The sequence below is a fragment of the Dendrobates tinctorius genome, unplaced genomic scaffold, assembly GCF_039654945.1.
Source record: "Dendrobates tinctorius isolate UK_male_01 unplaced genomic scaffold, ASM3965494v1 ptg000040l, whole genome shotgun sequence".
In the NCBI taxonomy this organism is placed as follows: domain Eukaryota; kingdom Metazoa; phylum Chordata; class Amphibia; order Anura; family Dendrobatidae; genus Dendrobates; species Dendrobates tinctorius.
The window spans coordinates 9,779,360-9,788,582 of NW_027361708.1; positions in this window are offsets into that span (position 1 = coordinate 9,779,360).

Below are 9,223 nucleotides of genomic sequence, written 5' to 3' on the forward strand. Positions count from 1 at the left end.
TCTTTGTCCAAATGGTGAAATGATAATTACAAATATTTAAATATTTGCGCTAAAAAAGTGTCCTATAATCCAAAAGTAAAATACTCTAAATTTTGACATACAATAACCATAAAGAGTAAAACCATGATATGCCTAGAAAAGATGACTCAGGATAATTTTAAGATGACCCAAATATAATTTAACCAAACAAATACCTTTCAATGCCAGAATAAAACCATGTTCAGACAGTGCACTATGGTCCCAATTCGAGGCTGAAGACACAGGGTGACTGCTCCGGCGGTGTTCACTGGAAACCAAAGGTCCTTGTGCCAAAGAGATGTCCCGTTTTAATCCAAATGGAAATAAAAATACCCGGAATTGATATCAGGGGTTAGAAAATAAAGTGTCTCCGATGTCGTGATGGGTAAAGGACCATGCCCCGACCGGTGACAACCGTCCACCCTGTTAGCAAACTCACACCGCAGTGCAACAGCAGACACGCTGTGTAAAAGCTGAAAGCTGGCAAGGAAAAGGACCTTGCATGACATCACAACCATGTGATAGGTCACGTGATCGGCTAAGGAGCGCTAGAAGGACCCAATTTCCTACGCGTTTCAGAAGACTATAGCTTCCTTCGTCAGGGATGGTCCTTGTTTCAGAGATGGCGCTTAAATACCTGCCCCACATGCAGAGGAATATTAAACATTAAAAGCAAATAGTTCTATTTCACTATTTAGTCCATTTGGCATTAAAGTATTCATTTTAAATATCCATTCACTTTCTTCTTTGGACATCTGATTAATATAATTCTCCTTTCTGCAACTTTTTTTAACAATTTTGATTCCAGTTACCTTAATATCTCTAATAGAACCTCCATGGTGTATAAAAAAATGATTAGACAAAGGGTGACCAGTAGTGTTGAGCATTCCGATACTGCAAATATCGGGTATCGGCCGATATTCGCTGTATCGGAATTCCGATACCGAGTACCATTATTTTTTCAATATCGAATACCGGAATCGGAAGTTCCCATAATGCAATGAGCCACTGTTGTGGCTGTGATTGGCTGCTGAAATGATGTCATCATGATGCGCGGTCTGTGCGCATCATGATGCGCAGTCAGTGCGGGCCTGCCGGGGGTCTGTGTCAGCTGCCGGCAATCTGTACAGGCCTGCCGGGGGTCTGTGCCGGCTGCCGGGGGTCTGTGCCGGCTGCCGGCGGTCTGTACGGACCTGCCGGGGGTCTGTGTCGGCTGCTGGAGGTCTGTGCCGGCGGTCTGTACGGGCCTGCCGAGGGTCTGTGCCGGCTGCCGGCGGTCTGTACGGGCCTGCCAGGGGTCTGTGTGTGTGCAGGCATCGTCCGATGGGACTACAAGTCCCATCGGGCGATGCCTGCTACAATGACAGTGATTGACACATTAGCCAATGATGGGACAGTAGTAGTCCCATCATTCGGCTAAAGTGTTGAATGTAAAAAAAAAAAAACATACATGCTACATACATACAACATACATACTACATACTACATACATACTTCATATATACTACATTCATACAACATACATACATACTACATACATACTACATATATACTACATTCATACAGCATACATGCATACTACATATATACTACATATATACTACATTCATACAGCATACATACATAGTACATACATACTTCATATATACTACATTCATACAGCATACATACATACTACATGCAAACTACATATATACTACATTCATACAGCATACATACATACTACATACTTACTTCATATATACTACATTCATACAGCATACATACATGCTACATACATACTACATATATACTACAGTCATACAGCATGCATACATACTACATACTACATACATACTACAAACATACAACATTCATACAACATACATACATACTTAATATATACTACATTCATACAACATACATGCATACTATATATATATACATATATACTAAATTCATACAGCATACATACATACTACATACATACTACATACATGCTACATATATACAACATTCATACAACATACATACATACTACATTCATACAGCATACATACATACTACATATATACAGTGGGGAAAAAAAGTATTTAGTCAGTCAGCAATACTGCAAGTTCCACCACTTAAAAAGATGAGAGGCGTCTGTAATTTACATCATAGGTAGACCTCAACTATGGGAGACAAACTGAGAAAAAAAAATCCAGAAAATCACATTTTCTGTTTTTTTTTCATTTTATTTGCATATTATGGTGGAAAATAAGTATTTGGTCAGAAACAAGCAATCAAGATTTCTGGCTCTCACAGACCTGTAACTTCTTCTTTCCTCCACTCATTACCTGTAGTAATGGCACCTGTTTAAACTTGTTATCAGTATAAAAAGACACCTGTGCACACCCTCAAACAGTCTGACTCCAAACTCAACTATGGTGAAGACCAAAGAGCTGTCAAAGGACACCAGAAACAAAATTGTAGCCCTGCACCAGGCTGGGAAGACTGAATCTGCAATAGCCAACCAGCTTGGAGTGAAGAAATCAACTGTGGGAGCAATAATTAGAAAATGGAAGACATACCAGACCACTGATAATCTCCCTCGATCTGGTGCTCCACGCAAAATCCCACCCCGTGCGGTCAGAATGATCACAAGAACGGTGAGCAAAAATCCCAGAACCACGCGGGGGGACCTAGTGAATGAACTGCAGAGAGCTGGGACCAATGTAACAAGGCCTACCATAAGTAACACACTACGCCACCATGGACTCAGATCCTGCAGTGCCAGACGTGTCCCACTGCTTAAGCCTGTACATGTCCGGGCCCGTCTGAAGTTTGCTAGAGAGCATTTGGATGATCCAGAGGAGTTTTGGGAGAATGTCCTATGGTCTGATGAAACCAAACTGGAACTGTTTGGTAGAAACACAACTTGTCGTGTTTGGAGGAAAAAGAATACTGAGTTGCATCCATCAAACACCATACCTACTGTAAAGCATGGTGGTGGAAACATCATGCTTTGGGGCTGTTTCTCTGCAAAGGGGCCAGGACGACTGATCCGGGTACATGAAAGAATGAATGGGGCCATGTATCGTGAGATTTTGAGTGCAAACCTCCTTCCATCAGCAAGGGCATTGAAGATGAAACGTGGCTGGGTCTTTCAACATGACAATGATCCAAAGCACACCGCCAGGGCAACGAAGGAGTGGCTTCGTAAGAAGCATTTCAAGGTCCTGGAGTGGCCTAGCCAGTCTCCAGATCTCAACCCTATAGAAAACCTTTGGAGGGAGTTGAAAGTCCGTGTTGCCAAGCGAAAAGCCAAAAACATCACTGCTCTAGAGGAGATCTGCATGGAGGAATGGGCCAACATACCAACAACAGTGTGTGGCAACCTTGTGAAGACTTACAGAAAACGTTTGACCTCTGTCATTGCCAACAAAGGATATATCACAAAGTATTGAGATGAAATTTTGTTTCTGACCAAATACTTATTTTCCACCATAATATGCAAATAAAATGAAAAAAAACAGACAATGTGATTTTCTGGATTTTTTTTTCTCAGTTTGTCTCCCATAGTTGAGGTCTACCTATGATGTAAATTACAGACGCCTCTCATCTTTTTAAGTGGTGGAACTTGCACTATTGCTGACTGACTAAATACTTTTTTTCCCCACTGTACAACATTCATACAACATACATACATACTACATACATACTACATACATACTTAATATATACTACATTCATACAGCATACATACATACTACATACATACTACATATATACTACATTCATACAACATACATACATACTACATACATACATTCAACATACATAAAACATGCTACAGATATACTACATACATACTACATACAATACATTCATACATTCATACAATACATACATATAGACATACAGTACATATAACATAGAGTACATACTCACCATTACTTGTCACATTGTTCCCCGAAGCCAGTGTCATCTGTGAAAAAAATATGAAAAAAACAAACCACCAAATACTCCCTGTTCTGCAGAAATCCACGAGTGTCCCACGATGATCTCCCGTGGAGAACAGCAGCATCAGCTGATGCGACCGCTCTCTAGGGGACTCCAGGAATCCAATGACGGGAGGTAGGTATCCTTCCGTACTGTATTCCTTCGCCACTGTAAAAAAATAGTCCATAGTCTCACTTTATGGCAAAAGCTGTGTGGGAACTTTCTCACATAGCAATGCCAAAAGTGAGACTAGGGACTATTTTTTTTACGGTGGCGGAGGAATACAGTGCGGAAGGATACCTACCTCCCATCATTGGATTCCTGGAGCCCCCTAGAGAGCAGTCGCATCAGCTGATGCTGCTGTTCTCCACGGGAGATCGGCGTGGGACACTTGTGGATTTCTGTGGAACAGGGAGTATTTGGTGGTTTGTTTTTTCCATATTTTTTCACAGATGACACTGGCTTCAGGGAACAAAGTGACAAGTAATGGGGAGTATGTAATCTATGTTATATGTACTGTATGTCTTTATGTATGTATTGTATGAATGTATGAATGTATTGCATGTTGTATGTAGTATGTATGTAGTATGTATGTAGTATATCTGTAGCATGTTTTATGTATGTAGTATGTATGTTGTATGAGTGTAGTATATATGTAGTATGTATGTATGTTGTATGAATGTAGTATATATTAAGTATGTATGTAGTATGTATGTATGTTGTATGAATGTTGTATATATGTAGTATGTATGCTGTATGAATGTAGTATGTATGTAGTATGTATGCAGTATGTATGTATGTTGTATGAGTGTTGTATATATGTAGTATGTATGTAGTATGTAGTATGTATGTATGCTGTATGAATGTAGTATATATGTAGTATGTATGTATGTTGCATGAATGTAGTATATATTAAGTATGTATGTAGTATGTATGTAGTATGTAGTATGTATGTTCTATGAATGTTGTATATATGTAGTATGTATGTAGTATGTAGTACGCATGTATGCTGTATGAATGTAGTATATATGTTGTATGTATGTAGTATGTAGCATAGGACCTGTTGAAGCGTATTGAGTGCGAAACGGCTGTTGTCCGTCTTCCAGCACATTGCTCCCGTGCCTATGCCGATGCCTTGTGTATGTGAAATAAAGTGATTTGATTCACATGAACAGTGAGTGCCATCCTATTTTTTCTTTCTCTTCACAATGTATGTAGTATGTATGTATGCTATATGAATGTAGTATATATGAAGTATGTATGTAGTATGTATGTTGTATGAATGTTGTACGTACTATGTATGTAGTATGTATGCAGTATGCAGTTTTTTTTTTAAATTCAACACATTAGCCGGATGATGGGACTACTACTGTCCCATTATTGGCTAATGTGTTAATCACTATCATTGTAGCAGGCATCGCTCGATGGGACTTGTAGTCCCATCGGACGATGCCTGCACACACACACAGACCCCCGGCAGGCCCGTACAGACCTCCGGCAGCCGACACAGACCCTAAGCAGCCGGCACAGACCCCCGGCAGGCCCGTACAGACCGCCGGCAGCGGGCACAGACCCTGTGGCAGCCGGCACAGACCCCCGGCAGGCCCGTACAGACCCTCGGCAGCCAGCACAGGCCCCCGGCAGGCCAGTACAGACTGCCGGCAGCCAGCACAGACCCCCAGCAGCTGGCCCAGACCCCCGGCAGGCCAGTACAGACCGCCGGCAGGCGGCACAGACCCCCCCAGCAGGCCCGTACAGACCACCGGCAGCCAGCACAGACCCCCTTTAGGCCCATACAGACCCCCGAGAGGCCCGCACAGAGCCCACCCGCACACACAGACACGCACAGTGTCCACCCACGCACCGCCCACACTCTTCCCCCCTCCCGAACTGGATGTACAAGGAAAGAAAGGGCTTTTTTTAAATCCGATATTTCTGTCCCATTAACTTGAATGGGACTTCCGGTATCGGAATACTTTTTGTGTATCGGGCCGATCCAATCCGATCCGATATTTCTGGATATCGGATGGTATCGCTCAACACTAGTGACCAGTGAACTTCTTAGTAATATTTCGAAGGTGCTCAGCAATCCTTATGCACATTGGATGTATAGTCCTGCCAATATACATTTTCCCACATGGACATGTGATCGCATAGATGACTCCTTTAGTTTCACAAGTAACGAAATCCATGATGTTAAATTCAATGCATTTGTTAGCAATTACCATTTGTTTCTTCATGCCCAATTTTCTACATGGACCACATTTTTTACATGGAAAAAAAACACTAGGGGGTCTTGATTCACCTGTATGATTCCTCACTTGATTTCTTGGGATTGAGGGCGCAATCATATTCCCCAAATTGTTGGCCTTTCTGAACACAAACCTCGGATATGTTGGTAATGTTTCACCAACAATCTTGTCGTTTTGTAAAATATTCCAATGTTTCCTGACAATATTTTTAATTATTTTAACATTGGAGTTATATTGAAGAATAATCGGAATTTCATCTCTAGAGTAAAAATCATCCTTTTCCTTTTCTTTAGGGTTCAGAAGTTCTTCCCTTTGCATTTTGCCCACCAATTCTGTAGTTCTAATCAGGGAATCCATATCATAACCCTTATTTTGGAACCTGATATTAAGAGATTCGGCCTCTTTAATGAAATCCTGTTCTCTAGAGCAATTTCTATAGGCTCTTATGAGCTGACTCTTAGGAACGTTAAGGAGCCAATTCAGAAGGTGGCAACTATCTATTCTCAAATCTACAAAGTTTACCTCCTTGTAGCTGGTGGTGGCATTATTTAGCTCGCTTAAAAATTCATTTAATAAAATGTCACCACCAGACCAAATAAAGAATATATCATCAATAAAACGATGCATAGCACCAGGTTCACCCGCAGATCTCCACCAGGGTAGATGGTCTCATGTTCCCATTTCCCCACATGGAGATTCGCATATCTGGGGGCGAACCTGGTGCCCATGGCTGTACCACACTTCTGGGAGCAGTAGTTCATCCAGAACCTAAAATAATTATGAGAATTTTTAATCTTAGTGACCATACACTTGCGGATAATGAAGTATGTTAACTGAACAAAGGCCTAAAATATGCCCCCAATACAGGTTTTAACAAATTCCAAGCTTTTGTGGGTATCAAAATGTTCATGAGAAAATTGGCCATCAAAAAACATTATACGAAGAAGAAGGTAACAACTATAGACTCAGAGGAGGTACTACAAATTGTTGATCCATATCAACACACTGGATTAAGGAACAAATCAAACTTTAACCCCATTCAGGAATATTCAGAAGCTTTCGATGCCTTCCAAAATAATGTAATACAGGATATAAGGAAAATTTCAGACTAAAGGTGTAAGAAATTTAAATATAATTTATCAAGGGAAGAACAAAGAGCCATTAGGCAACTGCAGAATAATAAAAATATTACTATTAGGCCTGCTGATAAGGGAGGGGGTATTGTTGTTCTGAACACAGAAGACTATCATAAGGAGGCTTTACGTATTTTGTCTGATACACGGACGTATGAGTTAGTCGATCAGGACCCCACAGATTATTATATTTTGGAAATGGGTGAACTTCTGAAAAGGGGGTATGAGAAAGGTTTTCTCAATAAACAGGAGAAAAATTTTATTAGCACCCAACATCCACGTATACCTTATTTCTATTATCTACCAAAGGTGCATAAGAATCTAGTCAACCCACCAGGAAGACCCATTATATCGGCTATAGTGGGCTTAACATCCAATTTATCAAAATATGTAGATTGTCATTGGCAATAATTGATTCCCATACTTCCAGCCTATTTAAAGGACAGTACCCACATATTAAGACTCCTAAAGGAGGTGGATTGGCAAGACCATTACATTATGGGAACCCTTGATATCACCTCACTGTATACTATCATTCAGGACAAAAAAGGTTATGAAGCGGTTCAGCATTTCATATCTAAAAATTACATGGTCCCAAAGGAACAGACTGCATTTATTTTAGATTGTATTGAATTTATATTGACTCATAACTATTTTAGGTTTGGGACAAACAACTACTCCCAGAAGTGGGGTACAGCCATGGGCACCAGGTTCGCCCCCAGTTATGCGAATCTCTACATGGGGAAATGGGAACATGAAACCATCTACACTGATGGAAATCTGCAGGTGAACCTGGCATACAGTGTCCATTTTAGGACATGGTCATATATCAAAATCAAACATCATAAATACTCTGTCTGATACCTGATTCTGCTACCTGATAACTGACTCTGATACTTGGACACTGTACTGGTGCTATGGCGTCGTTTTATTGATGATATATTCTTTATTTGGTCTGGTGGTGACATTTTATTATATGAATTTTTAAGCGAGCTAAATAAAAATTATTATTTTTTAAATTTTACTGCCACCACCAACTACAAGTAGGTAACCACCTTTTTAGATTTGAGAATTTTTATTGAAAATAACACTATTCAGACTCGATTGTACCATAAACCAATGGACTCTAATAATTTTATTTCTCTAGATAGTTGCCACCTTCCGAATTGTCTCCTTAATGTTCCTAAGAGTCAGCTCATAAGAGCCTATAGAAGTTGCTCTAGAGAACAGGATTTCATTAAAGAGGCCGAATCTCTTAATATCAGGTTCCAAAATAAGGGTTATGATATGGATTCCCTGATTAGAACTACAGAATTGGTGGGCAAAATACAAAGGGAAGAACTTCTGAACCCTAAAGAAAAGGAAAAGGATGATTTTTACTCTAGAGATGAAATTCCGATTATTCTTCAATATAACTCCAATGTTAAAATAATTAAAAATATTGTCAGGAAACATTGGAATATTTTACAAAACGACAAGATTCTTGGTGAAACATTGCCAACATATCCGAGGTTTGTGTTCAGAAAGGCCAACATTTTGGGGAATATGATTGCGCCCTCAATCCCAAGAAATCTAGAGAGGAATCATACAGGTGAATCAAGACTCCCTAGTGGTTTTTTCCATGTTAAAAATGTGGTCCATGTAGAAAATTGGGCACAAAGAAACAAATGGTAATTGCTAACAAATGCATTGAATTTAATATCATGGATTTCATTACTTGTGAAACTAAAGGAGTCATCTATGCGATCACATGTCCATGTGGGAAATGTATATTGGCAGGACTATACGCCCAATGTGCATAAGGATTGCTGAGCACCTTTGAAATATTACTAAGAAGTTCACTGGTCATCCTTTGTC